Source organism: Corvus moneduloides, chromosome 4 (genome assembly GCF_009650955.1).
Source record: "Corvus moneduloides isolate bCorMon1 chromosome 4, bCorMon1.pri, whole genome shotgun sequence".
Taxonomy (NCBI): Eukaryota; Metazoa; Chordata; class Aves; order Passeriformes; family Corvidae; genus Corvus; species Corvus moneduloides.
This window is the reverse complement of record NC_045479.1, coordinates 58,445,936-58,464,309: the sequence shown is the minus strand read 5'-3', so window position 1 is coordinate 58,464,309 and position 18,374 is coordinate 58,445,936. Positions and strand designations below refer to the sequence as shown.

Below are 18,374 nucleotides of genomic sequence, written 5' to 3'. Positions count from 1 at the left end.
AAGCAATAAAGAAAAAACTCCTCCCTCTAACTTTTCTCCATTCCCACCTTTTTACCACAAGGTAGAATGAAGTATGTTTTTCCACATACAGAATAGAAAATTAGAGCAGATTTTCCTTCTTTATAAACAATTTTTTGCATCTCATTTCTCTTACTAATCAGAAGCCTGGATTGAGCCATTTCTCTTCCTTACACCGTATAGAAATGTTGCTCCTTTTGATATCAGAAACCAAATTCACGCTGTGTCCAGATACTCCTCCCTGCCTGGACATGGAGAGCCAAGTGCAAGTAAAAGAAACTGCCCTGCCTGTGACTGAGAAGTGGTTATGACTGAATAGCATTAAGCTATGCATTGTATTATACAGGCAGATTATCCAGTCCCTGTATTTTAAGGGTGATGTCCCAAGATATCATAGAATCAGTCTAACAGAGTATATAATTTTTTTCCCATAAATTGTCATCCAACCAGCAACTGAGATGTATAATTTTAACTCCAATTTTTCACATGTTTGCGCGACCTGTAACCAATCTAGTTTAAGTACTCTTGAAAATATGTCAGTACTGCTTCCAGATGTGCCTCATGTGCCATGTGACTCATGTGGCCTAAAGCCAGTGACTCTGAAGTGTCACCTGCTATGTCAGCTAACTTACAACAGCAGCCAGATCATCCTGTAATACAGCAGAGCCATTGATAGTAGCAGGCTGTAAATTTGTACACCCAAAGGACTGAGGCCTGGTAACCTTGCTGTGCCTGAATTTTTCTTGACCTACTTGCATCTTTGTTTCGCTTGGTTTAGTTATGATGGCAGTTTGTCTTATTTATCAGGTGGCAGTGGTTTTACTTTTTGTTATGTGATAAAACTAATCTGCACACCCACAAAAGAACACAGAGGCACAGTGCAGGTGGGGGAGTCTATCCTGGCTGTTTCCAGTTTGCTCCCAGGTCCATCTCTAGGGATCCTTTAGCCCATCAAAATCTCATCTCTACAAACCCAGAGAACAAGAACACAACGGCAGAGGTCCAAGGAACCCAAATTCAGAACTCAGACAAAGGGAAGCCCTGTACATGCCCCTTTCAGCAGAGCCTCAGCCCCACTGACCCAGTGTGAAACTCATTGTGAGGAGTCACTGGGACCAGATCTCCATCTCACCTTTTGAAGTAAGGGAGTTGCTGCCAAGGGGTGTGGGAAACAGTATGGGAAGCAGGGAATGATGTTGGGATTGCCCAATATTTATGAAGGCATGTTTAGGAGAGAAAAGGGAGAGGTTTGGGTGATTTGGGGAGAAACAAATAGAGGGAAATAGAAGGATGAGGGAAGAGTTTATTTCCATGTAAGCAAGGACTGGTCATTTCCTGGGCCTAATCACTGCAGTCTGCCCTGTCTCCTTGTTAAATTCCTTCAATTATTTTCAAGTAAGAGGCTCTTTACTCCATGTGCAAGTGTGTGTATGGGTATGTGGTGTCAGCTGGAGTGAATGCAGGTGTGCAAGTGTAGGATTATTAGTGAAGATCAAGCTGAATGAGCCAGCAGGGAGTGGCTTGGGATTAAGGGGGGATTGTGGCTTTCTGAGGGCCAGCTCTGTGTGCGAGAGAGCATCTGTGGCTCTCTAAGAGTGAGAGAACAGAGATGTCATCTATGGAACCAGAGAATATGTGCGTGTGTGTGTGTGTGTGTGTGTGATGGTCTGCACCAGCTACTGGAATAGGAATATGGTACTGTGACCGTGGGGGTTCACATGTCCAGGTGTTAGCAGTTGGTAAGACTGGGATCTAGGGACAGCAACTGGTCAGGCTGGATGTAATAGGCCAGCTGCTTGAGGGACTCACACTGTACATATGCAGAGAGAGGTGATATATATTCCTGCTGTCTTATCTCCATCCTACTCAGCCAGAGACAGGAGCAGGTTGAAACCATTGCTGCTGTGTTTGTGTCCATGCTCTGAGTGTCTCTCTGTTATTTGTGTGGCCAGAAAAATATATGCATGGTGTGTACTTGTGCTCAGTGTGCATGTGCCAAGTGGGAATACCTTTTCAGGCTCATTATTTTTTGAACCTGGGGGCATGGAGCTTTCCTCTCTCAGGTTGTTGGATGTACTATGACATTTTCCTCTAACACTTTTGCTTATCTTTGTGTGGTTCGATCATAGTTTTATATCAATGGCAGTAATAAGCAATTACTCTGTAATATAGAAATGGTGTATGAGATCAGAAGTCTGAGAACTGAAGGTATAGGATGCGGCATGAAGCAATGTGGGACTGGGATGTTGAGAGATGGAGAACAGCCTTGGCACTGGGGACCCCACAGCTATAAGCAACTGATCAACACTGAGTTATAGATACAGAAACATGGAGCTGGACAAAACTGGTTTTTGGGATAATAAGGAGAACAAAGAAGTGGTATCAAACGTACAGAAACATATGTAGTAAGTTTGGGGGTAATGTGATCAGCAAACCAATAAGACATAAAAACATGACACATAAAAACATTTAAGCAAACATATCAAGTTGACTCATAGTGACCAGTGAAGGAGGAGGAAACCATTAACAATTCATTACTCCTGGCAAAGAAGCCCAGATGTTACTGGCTTTCCATAACACCCCCCAGCCCTAGTAGATTTAACCCATCAATATTAGGACTCAGAGGAGCAGGGGAAGGGTGAGCATAATACCAGGAATAGGAGTAAAAACTGTGTGTAAAACAATTTAAACTTCATTTTTATTCTTTCTTTAACAAATACATCTCGACTAAGAATGGGTAAATTCTTAAGATTTCCATCATATGAAAAATAAATTAATGGCTTTATTTATATATAAGGTTTGCTTCCTCTGTGCAATTTACAAGATTTTGAGCATAATGTTACATATGCTGAAAGGTAGCTAACCTTTAGAAATGGATATCACTACAAATCTGGCAAAGTGTGTGGGCACACAAGACGGATATATTCTGGAACACTGGAAGCACTGGGTGAAGAGAAGGGCAAAGAAAAGGACACAGTGATATTGCAGTGAAGTAGTCATGGAGGAAATAAAGGGAAGAAGAAAATGCTGTGGGTAGAGGGAAATGGTGCAGGAACTGTATCTGAAAGAAATCATGGTACATTAGTTCAGGGACCCTTGTCTAAAAGTTTTAAAGAGGAATTTATTAAAAAAAGCATTATATCATTCTATGAATGCTAGTGACAGTATTCTGTTAAGTACTGTCTGACTTCTGCCAAGCTATGAAAGCTGTTCTAAAATCAATTGGATCAATAATATAGACTCTAAATATAAAATCCCTTCCTGTTCCTCCCTTTTCAGCTGTGAATTGGAATGCTGCTTTATATAGATGATACTTACACACAATAATGCCACTTATATGGGTTGAAATGGACAATACCAACCTCAGTACAGAAACTGTTCCTGATCTATTTTGGATTTTGGAATTTGAAAACTTGCAATTCTAAAGTTTTAGACACAGAATACAAAATATTCTTTATTTTTATAAGACTACTTACCAACTTCAACTAGGCTCATCAGGAACTACTTAAGTGAAAGTAAATTAATTCAGATCTAAACACCTGCTCAAAGGTTGCTACTGCTCTGACCAAGGTAGCTACTCATTTGAGTGTGCTTTCTTTTAAAGGCCAAAGAAATGTGGCTGCACTTACTTGCAAATGCTCCTAATTCATGAGCAGTGCTAATCAGCACATTCTTAAACCTGCTACTGTATACAGCTATAAGCTCCAAATTGGTTGGTACTCACAGCTACTGCCACATGTATTCAATATAAACACAAGATCCTTTTCCTTGGCCTAACTATTGTCACACCCAAATGAGTTGATGTCATCTAACCCAAGTAATATCAAACCTAATATTTACTTATTACCTCCCAATTCTTGATCGTCACTGATGGTGATCATGTTATCCATCTGATCACAGCTAAGCCTTTTAATAAAAATGGAGCTCCCCAATCATCTTCACATTATCTGTTCTTATTTGATATGTATTGGAACATCCTCTCTTTGGTTTCACTGTGACTTACAGTTTAAATATAGAAATCTTTCTTCCTATAAACCTTTACACACTTTGCTAGCTATACTTTATTTGATGCTCTGCCTGGTTGCCACAGTTCCTACCTGTTTATTCCTAGTCATTCATCATGGTTTATGGAAAGCATATACTCTTTCTACAAGGTATATGTGTGTGTGTATATATATATATATATATATATAAAATTTATATATATTATTTATATATACATGTATATATATAAAAATATATGTTTTATATATATACATATAATATATATATATATAATATAGTGTACATACTTAGGATATGATCTGATTAACCTCGTCAATTCCTAGATATACCAGTTTGGACTGGGAGAGTTAATTTTCTCTTTAGGAGCTCATACTGCCAGGCTATGTTTTGGATTTGTGGCTGAGGCAGTGCTGATAACATGGGGTGTTTAAGCTGTTGCTGAGCAGCGCTTGCTAAAACTTTTTCTCACACTACCCTGCCAGCATGTACACTGGGATGCACATGCAGTTAAGAGGAGACACAGAGAAAGACTGTTCAAAAAGAAGAAATCTAGAGAGGATTTGCATCTAGATTTGCATGTAGACTAAGTTAGCTTCTCTGAATTTCTGTCCTGGTATTGCCGCAGGAAACAGCTATGAGATAAAAGAAGGTTTTTCAGGCTAATAAAACAAATTATAACAGAACCCAGTGTCTGGAAATTGAAGCCACAAAAATTTTGCATATTTTAAAGTTGAGAAATTAACTACTGGAAAAATTTGCAAAAGATCACTTGGCAGTATATTGTTTGAAATGTGAATATCAAGACTAATTGTTTCCTTACGAGATTTATTCTCACTTGAAGTGAAATCACTAAGTGACATTTGTGTAGAAAGACTGGTTAGGTAATCACAATTTTTCTTATTTAAGAGTCTGCCAAGTTCCTTTCAGTCTGTTTAAGAGATGGCTATCACATATCCTGAGCTGGTAAAAATCTGGGATCTAGATGCATACCATTTATACAATTTCAGACTTAAACAATAACTAGTTAGTTTTATGAATCTCAAAAAAGTTGACAAACAGTACTCAAAAAGAAGCTACTTTCCAAATATTTCCAGGTCTAATAAGACATAATATAGAGATATAGTACTGATATTTAAAGAAATCAATTAAAGAACCAAGAAATAAATGCATTTAAAGAATCAGCAGGAGAAGAACATTTTCAGACAGTTTCATAACTGCTGAATGATATTTAAATTTAGAGAATATTAGGCCCAGATGGGCATGCTGTGAACTATTCGTAATGTTAAATGCTATTATTCATAAAACAACAGATTTCACCCTTCATGGATTGAAATACATGAAATTGTTACTGGCCTATTATTGTTACTTTCATCAGTAAACCATAAATAGGTTTAGATTTTAGCAGTTAACTGTTTATCAGCAGAGAATTTTCCCCAATTGTTCTTCCTTTATCATGCAGTAAAGTCATAAGTGCCTAAGAATTAAGATTAGTGATCTGTGTGGGCTTGAGTTTCAAGATGTGAATATTGTGTCATTGCTCACCCATGCCAAAGGAATGGGACACCCTGTTCCTGCATTTTTATGACACAGAGTGAACATAACCCACATGCAGGCCAAACTTCAGCATATTTGATATGGTTGCTGGTGCTTCAAAAGACATAATTTCCTCAAAATCTGTGTGAAGTACTGTGAAATATTTATTACTGTGCACAGCTGAGTAGAACACCAAAAACAGTGCAAGTCACTCTCACATTTTTAAATGGGGAGTGAGCACTGTTGATATACTCACACTACCTCTTTAAAAGGAAACAAACCACGGTAAAAATGAATCAGAAAAGTCTAGAAAAGAATTTTCTTGGAAAAGGAAGGTAAGCTGAACCAAAACGGTCTTTACCTGTATATTGCTCAAAACATAATTTTATTTATTGTGTTAACTGCATGCACAGCTCAGAGGTCACTGATCAATTTATTCAAGCAAATAAAAACAAAAATCACTTTGTACGGGCAGGAGGTGAGGTTTGAGGGGCACTAATTTTCATTGCAGTGATGACCTAAATATCTCCAGTCTTAGCCGAAAAAAATAAACTCTTTTCATTGTAAGGATTTGTGGGAGGCATGTCTGATTAGGTTTGTATCTCCATTTTCTCCTGTGGTCTCAGTTCCCAAACAGGCTGCCTGTTCAATGATTCACTGGCATCACAGAACCATAGTGCATCATAAAAAATGCAACCTGGTCAGAAAGCTTAATCCAGTTGACTGTGAAGATAGACAAAACCAAAATTAGACTACATTACACTACAATACTTCAGGAAGGGATTTACAGCCATCTTCTTGTTCAACTGCCTGAGCAAGTCAGGGCTGACCAAAAGTTAATGTATGGTGTTAAGGGCATTGTTCAAATGCCTCTTTGAATGCTGGCAGGCTTGAGGTATAAACCACCTTTCGAGGTATCGTATGTTTGACCACTCTCTTGGTAAAGTGTTTCCTATTGATCAGTCCAAAACTCCTTTCATACAGCTTTGAACCATTCCTGTCACTGGATCCCAGGGAGAAGAGCACAGCATCTCCCTCTCTACCTCTGCTACTCAGGAAACTGTACAGACCAATGAGGTCACCCCTCAACATCCTTTTCTCCAAACTAGACAAACCCAGGGTGCTCAGATGTTCCTTAGAGGATATTCCATCCAGCCCTTTCACAGCTCCAATGCCCTGATCCCCTCACAAATTCAACTGATACTATCTCTCCACCTGCTCTCAAAGATATTAGTAGCTGCTTCTACTTTCCTAAGTAAATTTTGTATTTAGTAGCAACTACTGTATAATTAAGGTCTTTAAGGAAACATTCATGAAGAAGATTTTGCAATATGCAAATGAAGCAAACTTCTTACTTACATGTGGAATTTTATTTCTGCTCCTCTTCTTTTAGGTAGAAACACATAGTTCATATTCCATAGCTCTACATTAAGATTTTTTCCAGTTCTTTTCTCTCTGTATACCTTTTTAGATCATTTCCCCAGCACGCAGAAGCACAATGGAAGGCTTGCTTATATGGAGCACTCTGTTCGATCAGGAAGTGCTTAATCAGGTCACCCTTTTTATCAGGTTGTCTTTGCAGGTGTTGTTGTGCACAATGATAATGTCAATGATTAGAAAGTGTAGTGGGTTGAACCTGAGCTGATGGACAGTCTTTTAGACTAATGACGCTTCTCACAATTTACATATTTAAACCGTGGGGAAAGGCGGGAATATTTTTTGGTCCAGCTTGCCTGCTGGAAGGTGGAGGGGGTGGGGAGGCCTCCAAGCCTCCGGTCCCCACTGGGCCAGGCCGGGGCCCCTGCTCCCCCCCCCCCCCTTCCCAACACCATGGCACAGACCCTGGGTTGCTGCGGGGGGAACTATCCCAGAGCCGCAGGCAGCTAAAACCAGCCATGGACTGCCACACAGCTGAATCCATCCGGCATGGTTTCTTGGGACCAGCGGGTCCCTCTCCTGTCCGTGCGGGGCCAGTGGAGCCAACGGGAGCAAGCGTAGCCTCCTGTCTGCAGCCAGCACACTTCATGCCAAACTGAAGAAGACACCATGCAGCCAGCAGCACAAAGGGAGCGAGGCTTTCTCCACCGTAAAGCCTGAACAAGAACACCCTTCAACATGGTGGCGTCAGAGTCAGAGAGAAAGAGAAAGCGAGTCACGTGAGACGGAGCTGAACATGGCGACGGGAGAAAAGAGGGCAGTGCCGCGATTCTCGCGCGTAGCTTAAAAAACTTCTTGCATGCCATGGTAAGAAACTGTAATATCACAAACTGTTTGTCTCTTTAATCCATTTGGAGTACATGGGGGGATGGGGAATTCACGTGTGGCCTGTGAAGATTTTGAAGAGTGCCTATGCCAGGCTATATAGAAGCAGTGAGAGGCTTTTTAGAGACTGACGGTGAAGAAAGCCTTTGTGTGCAGGCCAAAAATAACTCATCCTTAAAAAGATTAATAACCCCATGTGATAGCCCATGTTTGGCAGTGTGAAGGAACGGTGAGATTTTTCATGGAAGAGATGGTTTACACCACGGCAGATTGTTTCTTTCTGGGTGGGTCTGCTGTTGGGGGCAGTTTGGGAACCATGTGCAGCTGAAGAAACCCCTTTTTCCCTTAAGCATAAGAAAGAGACTTTTCAAGAACTGCAACACTGACTAACATCCCACATTCTGTTATCCTTTGCGAGTTGGGTAAAAGGAGGAATGTGCTGGAAAGGGTGGAGGGGGTTTGCTTTAATTTCTTGTTATTTCTCTTTACTTTTAATTCTATTAGTAATAAAACTCTTTCTTTGTACTGCAGCTGCTTAAGTTTTGTGTCTGATTTGCTTTCTCCAAATTCTTTTCTCACAGAGGGGAAATGAGTAAGTAATGGATATTTTGAACCCAACCACTACAGAAAGAGAAGCTATAGCATTATGTTATATCTGGCCAGTGTAATATTTTAAAGTTTAAAATATTTTATGTGTCTTTATGGACTTCATATTGCTAGCTGCCCCAATTAAGATGGTAAGATAAAACAGACCTCCTGCAAGAAATAAAGACACTAGGGATGGTAGTTAATCCCCACTGCTGAAACAATGTTTTCTTCTTGGTGCTTATATGCATCAGGCTTGATATGCCATCAGGGGAAAAAAAATCAAAGAGGATAATTCTATATGAAAAAAGCTAGATGTGGAAGAGGAACACAGTCTTGTTTAACACTAAGGACAAAAGGCCCTGAAAAATAGAGTACAGGAAATTCAAATACACTAGGATATTCAAGGGGAGGAAGAGTGACAATGTGGGATGCTCATGCAGACCCAGACATATAAGAAGTTTTTGTGTTAGGTTTATGGGATCGTAGATATGACCTTGTGATAGTTTAGAGCAGAAGGTCTCTGTGGATATTCTTAATTCAACCTCCTGCCCAAAACAAGGTGACCTCTGTGGTCAGATCAGGTTGCTCAGGATTTTATACCAGTGGGTCTTGAAAACCTCCAGGGAGGGACCAAGACTGTACAACTTCTCCGGTTAACCTGCTTACAACCAAGCTTCCACCCTTTGCTTCTGCAGAAAAAGTTTGTCTTATACTCAATATCAACTTCATTTTAACTTACAACCCTTGCATCTTATTGACCTTCCATGCACCACTGTGCAGACCCTAGCTCTGTCTATTCTATAACCTACTTATAGGACCTGGGATGGGCATCTGTTCAGTTTATCCAGTTCTTTTCAGTTTTTCTAGAAGACCTCTCTTCTCCAGACTAAACAGGACAGGCTCCCAACTTCCACCTACCTTGGTGGCCCTTTGATGAACTTGCTACAGCTTGTCAATGTCTATCTTGTATTGTGGGGCCAAAACTGGACACTGTATTCCAGGTGCAGTCTAATAAATGGTGAATGGAGGAGGAAAACCTCTACCCTTGAACTACTGGCTCTGTTCATGTTAATATAGCCCAGAAGGCTGTTGGATTTATTTTCTGCCAGGACGTAGTGTTGGTTCATTTTCCACCAGCTCTCTGACAAGACCCCAGGGTCTTATTTCACAGAGCTGCTCTCCAGCTAATCTGTCCCCAGCCTCTGTCACTGTAGGGTTTCTTCCATTTCATATGCAGGTCTGTATGTTTGGCCCTGTTCAATTTCATAAAGCTCCTGTCAATCCATCCCTACAGCTCTTCAGTCAAGCCCATGGACTAGTCTCCTCGATTTGATTGCATCTCCGAAGTTGATGAGGGCACACTCCACTGCCTTTTCCAGATCATTGTTAAAGATATTAAGCACAGCAGTTCCCAGGTTAGACCTCTCTGGCACTTTATTTGTTATGAGTCTCCAATATGACCACAACACAATAAAGTCTGCATTTTGAGCCTAATTGTTCTACTAGATTTTTATCCATTGGTTGTTCACTCACCAAGCCTTAGGTGTCCTAAATCTTGTGCAGGAACATGGGAGAAGGCAATGTTGAAAGTCTTGCTGAAATTTATATAAATGACATCCCTCATTCTTCCTTCGTTTGTAAACCCAGTCATTTTATCACAGAGGCAACGAGGTTGGTCAGGCATGATTTACCCTTAACAACCCAGCGACCTTCTTCTTCTCCTTCATATGCCTAGAGATGCGATCCATAAGGACTTTATGACTTTCCCAGAGACAAAATGAAATTCAATGGCCTGTAGTTCACCAGATTTTCTTTTGATCCTTTTTGAAGATGAGTGCTTTTCTTCGTTCATCAAGAATCTCCCCAGTCTCTGTTACCTGGGGAAGGCAACACAGAGCCGTTGTGCAAGGATATCAGTCAGATTTCTTAGTATCCTGACCTAAGGATGTGTATAGATGGAGGTTTTTTTCAGGTAACACCAGTTTTGATTCTCATCCACTGCTAATTGTTCTTCCTCTTCTTCAAACTTCATTAATCACAGAGGCCTGGGAGACCCTGTTGATGAATAGGCAAAAGTGTAAGGAACAAAACCGAGTAACTCAGTCTGGTTTTCATTCATTGCCTCTAAACCACCTTCCCCATTCCACATTTTTCTTTTCAGTGTTTTGCTGCTAATGCAACCACAGAATATTTTCTTGTTGCTTTTTTGTTCCTTTCAGGCATCACATCTCAGTGAGGATGCTTGCCTGACTGAAGTCCAAGGTCAGTGTTCTTGCTCTTCTCTTTTGTCACTCCCCTTAGCATTCTGAGCTCCCCTGCTTCCAGGTCACTACAGCCAAGACTGCAATTGATTACTGTCTCCCCAGCCAGTTATTCCTTGCTTGTGAATAGCAGAACCATCTGTGTGTCACACAGGGCTGGTCCTCTCTGTACTTCTCTCCTCCAGAAGTCTGCTTGAGTGCTTGCATCCCACAGCATTGTCATTCCAGCAAGGAAAAGAGAAATCAAACGTCCCATAAGAGCCAGGGCCTGTGATACAGAGGCATCCAGGAATTGTTCTCCTTTTATGACCTTTCTAAAATACTATTGATTTGAATAAATTGAATGAGAAAAGTCTGACGACAAAATAACCTTGTCATTGCTGCTGAGAGAGCAGATGCTGAACTTCAGTGATGTCCTGTGGCGAACAAGGCAGATTCTCAATGTGGAGTCCAGGGACCGCAATCCTGACAAATGCAGGCTAGGAAACTAGGTCTGTCAGCCATTTCAGCATGTGTGAGGGACTGGAAGTGCAGATCGATGGCTGTAGCCTGCACTGGGAATGAGAGCAGTTCAGAGAAACTGAGCACAAGATCAGAGTCCTGGCAGAACTGAATCTGTTGGCTTGCATTCTTGGAGTCAAAGAGTACTAGTTTGGAAGGGCATCTCAAGTGTCATCTGGTCTAACCTTTCTTGGAAAAATCACAGTCTAGAGAAGATGGCCCAGCACCCTGTTCAGCTAAATCTTTAGTGTCCAATGCTGTGAAATCCACCACTTTCCTGGGGAGATTATTCCAGTTTCTGATTGTTCTCATTGTGAAAAATTTTCCTATTGTGTCTGACCAGAATTTTCCCAGGAGTAACCTGTACCCATTGCCCCTCATATTTTCCATGTGACCCCTTGTAAAAAGGGAGCTTCCATCTTTTTAGCTGCTGTTTACATACAGGAACATGGTGATAAGTTCTTCCCTAAGCCTTTTATTCTCAAGGCTGAACAAAATCTGTTCTCAGCCTCTTTCCTCACATTGTCAGGCTTCACAGTCCTTTGATAATGTTTTGTGGTCATTCTCTGGATCCTCTACAGCCTGTCCACTTTTTTTTTTTTTTTTTTTTTTTATAGTGGGGACCAAAACTGAGCACGGTATTCTGGGTCTGGCCTGGAAAGCACTGAGTAGAGTGGGATAATTACTTCTTTATATCTGGTGGTGATGCCCTCATTAATGCAGCCCAACATCCCGTTTGTTGGAGCACCACAATGGTCACTCATATGGAGTCTTTGTGGATTTCTGAAAGATTTAATTTCATTTTAAATTATTAAAAAAACCAAAACCACAAAACAAACAAAACCCAAGACAAAAACCAAAACAAACAAAAAACAACCCCCCAAACAATCTATACTCTTGGAGTCTACTTACGGTTTCTGTGATATATTACTGTTAAAATTGGATCAAAAATATGTTTAAATTTGGATCAACCAAGTTTAAAAGGAAGAATTTTGAGGAATCAGATCTGTTTCTGATTCAGTCGCACTTCCAGCACATTCTAACAAGCAGCTGAATGAGGGTATGCCAGGACTCGTAGGATTTCAGTCCATTCTTCTGAAAGGGCCAGACAGCTTTAGAGACGCTCTTTACATAATCCAGGGAAGACCAGAGTTTGCCCTGATATGTAAGGACAGCAACACCACATCTCATATGGAAGAAAGAACAGGCTTCAGGTAGATGCAGAATGCCGGAGAAAACTTAACTCTTTCCCCTTTCATGTTTGTCCTGGTATTTCTTCAGAAAGAGGAGAAAAATAACAAAGAAAGGAATACAGATAACTGAGAAATCAATAAACTTTGCTAAGATTTATACTTCCCAATTAATAACCTACCCTGCTTTCTTTTTATGTGTCCTATGAACTAGTATTACTTTGGCATCCAAAATCTTTCAAATCTTATGTTAGCTATTACCTTTTATGGTTAGCTTCCTATAAATCCATCGGAGTTATTAATGAGTAATAATACGTCACAAAAATAATAAATTGTCAACAAGCTTTTTTTTTTGTGGATTTTTTTAAGGGATCTATGGTGTAAAATGTATAGGACTGAGCCACATTATTTCTTTTATTTTGTGAAAAGAAGAACGAAGTAATATTATAGACCTATAGCAAAAACCTAATAGTCTCTTAAATTGCTGTTAGCGTTTTCTGAGGGAAGCTTAGAACTCCCTTATTTTTCTTCCAGCTGAAGAACAAAGTCAAGGAAATTTAATAATTCCAGCTAAACTCAAGAACAGTTAGATTGTACAAAATTTCTGGCAGGCTTTTGTTATCTGATCATATGCATGTGGTTGCTTTATGTCTCAGATTAATTTCTTGGTTTTCTTTCACCAAATGATGGAGTGAAGAAGGGAAGAAGGTTTTTAGCATTTTTCAACCACACAAAGTAATAATATCCAGTGATTTCTCCCAGTCTTCCTAAACAGAGTATTTAGAATCTTTGAATACAAGCAAAAGCATATATTTGATTTTACTTATATTGCAGAAGGCCAGCAGAGGCAAAATAACATTATGGCACCCTTTTAGTCTTGAAATAACTACTGCCTAGCTATTTCTGTTTAAAAGATGCATAAATTGAGACCCCATAAGGTTTTGTGAGCTGCTGAAATCAAGCAATGAGTTAGAGAGAGCTGGTTATAAACTTTAGGTTGTTTGTGTGAATAATTAATTCTGGAACTAAAAAATATGCCATAGTGGTTAAATGGCAACCAGAAATTTAGTGTATAAATGGAGCTGGGGATGATTCAAGCTTTGATTCTGTCTTTTCAATGACTGGGGAGGCTGCAGATGGGGCAGTTGTTCTCCAGCCAATTTCCTGCACATTCCCCTCTGCCAGTGAACGCCAGACCTGGATACACACTCTCAGACCCATCACTCAGGAGACTGGGACACATGTAATGGTCATCACCTCACTTTTCTGTGTGGACATAGTCGGAAGTTAACCAAAAGTCAAGTGCTAAAGAAACCACAGAAAATGCACTACAGAATATTGAAAGGTAAGAGAAATGTAAAATACCCTTTATGTGCTCTAATTTTGGATGATTAGGGTTTTATGCACAAATCAAAACTAGTTGGGAATCAAAAGAAATGAGAAAAAGCAGAACACAAAAATCAAAAGACTGATTAAAATTTTCTCGCTTTTGGCAGCTGAAGGATTTTTTCTTTTAATTCAAGTGTCTTTTCTTGCCAATTGCATTTTTTCCTCAATTTTCCACGGACTAGCTTTTCCCTTATGATGTATTTATTATAGAGTGCAGTGAATACTAAGCTGGAATTATTTCTGATATTAAAAAAAATAAAAGAGAGAAAAAGGAAGAAAGAAAGAGAAAGAAAGAGAAAGAAAGAAAGAAAGAGAAAGAAAAAGAAAGAGAAAGAAAGAAAGAAAGAAAGAAAAAGAAAGAAAGAAAGAGAGAGAAAGAAAGAAAGAAAGAAAGCAAGCAAGCCTCCCCTAAAGAATTTTCACAATTGATTCCAAAGTTACTTCTAAATTTATGAATTCAAAATTCAGTCTAATCCATGAGGTGACCACTTTCTGAAGGCTACTGTGTATCAAGTTGTCAACACATCCCTTTTTTGTGGAATTGTCTACCAAGATGCAGGTTTTTTTTCCTGTATCACTATCAGTTTCTCTCCCAGCAGTACCAGTTCACACAAGAATGACAGTAGGAACACAGCTGTCAGACTAATTTGGTTTGTCTAATTTTGACAGCGAGAAACCCAGAGTATTTGCTATTTCATGAACAGTACAAACATCCCAGCTATTTTTAACTTATGTCATCATGATAAAAAATAAAACTTACATGAAGCACAGCATGAGGAAAGCTGCTTTGGATCCATTTCAAAAATTGCACCCCTTGGGGTTTCTGTTCACGTCTCAGCCAACTGGGTAGGGCTTGAAGGCACAGGGACAGAAACAGCTGCCTACAAAATAACTGATCATATTCACCTCATATGCTCAAAGCTAGAATCATCTAAAGGTCTTGTCTGCAGTAACCTATGGCTATCTGAGTTTTCTGTTTTCTGACAAGCTATTTTAAGCAATGAAGACAAGAGACTTAAGTTGTGCTACATGAAAGCCCAGAAAAAACATCCTTGTGCCATTGGGTAGTCTAACAGTTTATACTTACTTTAATACAGTGTTGTCCTGTATCATGATTCTATAGCACATGCCTAAAAAAATATTTTTATAATTGTGTATTTTCTGTTTCCTAAAACAAATGCAATGTCAGGGGAAAAACATAATAAAAATTTCCAGAACACAAAATGCAAAATACATCAGTTAGGACAAGTAGACATAAATCTTTGTTTCTTAAAATACTTTCTGAAATAATCTAATTGGTGGTATATTTCTAGTTTATAATGAGACAGAAAATCCAGACAGTTTTAAATTCAGAGATATTGGTCTCATTGCCTTTACATTCTATGTATTGGTAGTCAATTCAAAGTAAGACACAGCTTTTTTCAGACAGCCTAACATCTTAGAGAGAGCAGAATCAAGTTTAACGAGTTTATGGCTTTATTGTAGAATCACTGCATTTATTTTATTAGATAATTTAGACACTTTCTTGCTTTATTAATTTTCTCATGAGCAATCCTCATTTGCAAGCTACAGTTAGTCCTTATATAAATAAATAAATAAATAAATAAATATTTATATAGGGCCTTATTCAAAATACCCTTGCCAATATCTCAAAATACAATGCTCTTCCTGTGAGTATGGAAATAGTGTTGTAACCAGTTCTACAGGCATGATAACATTGCTGGAAACATTAGTGGAGGAAACATGGAAGGCCTTTTGTCCCTCAGACTTACATAGATATTGTAAGATATATATCATCGTTGATTTACAGGACAACTGCATTGCTTCCAACGTCCTATCAATTCTTCCCAGAAAGTGTCAGAGAAGCAGCACTTTCAGAGAGTGACTTAGCAATACAGAAATATCTCTAATAGAGAATGTGTGTTTAATGATGTTTCACCATTTTTTGACAATGACTTTTCATGTTCATTTTTTAAAAATATGCTGTATATATGTTAAAAGATAATTCCCAAATCCAAAGACAAGACATCTTTAAAATGAATATGATTACACTAAAAAAACAAACACCGATGGTAAATTATGTAAGTGAAATTTAAGGAAAAGCTGAAATTCCCTGAAGATATTTTAACAATGGGAAGAGGAAAGCCTGTGTGACTCTACTTTTCTCTGTGAAATGCCTAGACAGGGGCCATAAGTAGACACATGGAGCCATGCTCAGTGTGTAAGGAATTGCTTCTTACTGTAGTGCATGTCTTAATTCTGCCAATGACTAATGCAACTTAAAATACGTTCATTGAAGTAATTGTGGGAATTCACCTCATGTTGTTTCACCGTGTCTGATTTTACCACATTTGAGCTCAGCTGCGAATCACGGCTGCAATGTTAGAATAGGTCTGAGCTGTGGACAAGGATGAGCCACTCTGCATGGCAGTCAACTTTTGTTGAGCTGATCAAAACTTCAGGCTTTCCCTGCACTACTCTAAGCATTTATCTATAGAAGACCTGGATAGGATCATGAGTGAAAAGTGGAAATCCACACATTAGGTCCTCAGTAAAACCATTTTCATCATGCCTTAGAATGTCTGCCTTGAAAGAGACAGCTAAAAATGAAACATGGAGGATGCATTCAAAAAAACATGAGGTTTTATGGTAGGTCGATTGACATATGGTAAGTTGACATATTTACTGTAAATGAAATGAAAATTAAACATGTACTAGAAAAAAATGTTATAAAGTCTTAAAAACAGATGTTCTTTATTCTGCACAGGTTGAAATGTTAACCACAACAGAAGCAGAGAAACTACAGTATGGCATTGCTAGGATGATCCTTTCCATGTTGAATTAAAAACATTAACTTGAAAGATTAACTCAGAGTGTTATAAATGCATTTTTTGATGTAGTAACGCTGACTCTGTGTCCTGTCTTTGAGGAAAATACAGTAACGTACTAAAGTTAAGATAAATAATGTGTGAAGTGGCTTTAATTTAGGGAATTAAGTTAATTCTTTCCACTAAATTTGATTAAATCAAATACATGGATTCAAATGGTTTAGCCAATGAAGCTTAGATTCGCATCTTTAACTAATTCAGGCTGCAATCCTCGAATGTCATCTATACAAAAGTTGTAACTTGTGATGACTGAGGCCTGAGAGGAATTAAACAAAACCACTAAGTGCCCTTGGTATCACGAATATTCTTTTCATTTCTTCTTTATCATCTTCCCATAATTTTTGAAAGCTAGAAAGTAAGTGCTTCCTTTTCTATTAGACCTGGAGACATATTGACAATTATTTTGCCTAAGGCTTTAAAACAATCTTGCTGTTAGTCTGGCTAAAAGGAAAAAAAAAGAGAAATGTTTTTACATATGCTATAGAACATACTAAATTCTTTATGTCACTCATACTCCCCTAGGAGTCTAATTATGACATTTAAAGGTCTATGCACTTTTGTGAAAATTAGGCCCAGATAATGACTGTGCTCTCTTTCATTACTGTATTTAAGGACTATTGTTACCATACAGATTTCTAAAATCCATATGGATCAAATTTTTTTTTGGATGAGTATTATAGTCATGTTATACAATTGATGTTAAGCTGCTCAGGAGGTAGTAAAAAATTTACTTGAGCTTATTTTCTTAAATATTTATTGATGATAAAGAAGGAGGAGTAAGCATTGTATAAATTGCATTTGAAAAAAACTAAGAGTAGTTGTGAACATGGGTGAAGCTTAAAATTACTCATAGAAAAGCAGTATGAATAATATAATGAGTTGAGACCAGGAAACAATATTCAAACTGGGATTTTCAATTAGTCCTTGGCTCTAAAATCTCTTCAAACTTTGATGTTTGCAGTTTAACATGGCCCAGGAAAGAAGTCAATTCTTCTTGGTTATGACTTCATTAGTTAATTAAACTGGGCTGAGAACAACCTTTTTAAATTACTGCTTATGTAACCTGAAAGAAATTTATAAGGGTTAGAAACTGGAGAGAGCTATTGATTCAAGTAATTTTGCTGTAAAAGTTTACATTTATGCCATTGTACCTGTCCATTATTTCTGGCTACAGAAATTACTACTGCCCTGGATAGTATAAAAAACCCCCCAAACAGTTGAACAAATTAGCCTGTGTTTAAGAACGATGCTCTGTGTCTGAAATTTCTAAGACACCACAAGCTATGCCAGCTCTACTTTCATAGCAGACCCTAAAAACTTCCCAACACACTTTGATATCCTGTTCTGCAGAAGTACACATGAGCACTTGGAGAGGTGCAGACAGCACACAAAGTGAATACTGGATTTCACTAAACCATTAATATTGGCCATGTGGCAGCTCAGTACACCACTGGTATAGTTTATTTACATAAGGTGGGAGGCCTTCTCAGATATGCCAGATCCCCTGAGCTCTAGAGGATGGTCTTCAGTTGCCTTGAGGGCCACAATCTGTTTACTCAACCTACATGAAGTCACAGTGTCTATACAAGCAAATATATCAGTCCCAATAAGAGATCCCTGACCAAACCAACTGGTGCAGTCTCAGAACCATATGACTGAGATTTAGCTCAATCAAGAGCACAGTACATGCCATAATGTGCAATTATCATATCAATATGTTCTCTGTTCAAAACACTGAA

General features: G+C 38.8%; 1 long non-coding RNA gene across 7 annotated transcripts in view; it reads right to left on the bottom strand.

The window, feature by feature from the left end:
* Positions 1-18,374, bottom strand: part of LOC116442818 — a 114,617-nt gene that overhangs the window by 34,374 nt on the left and 61,869 nt on the right. The gene's annotated exons all lie outside the window — the stretch shown is intronic.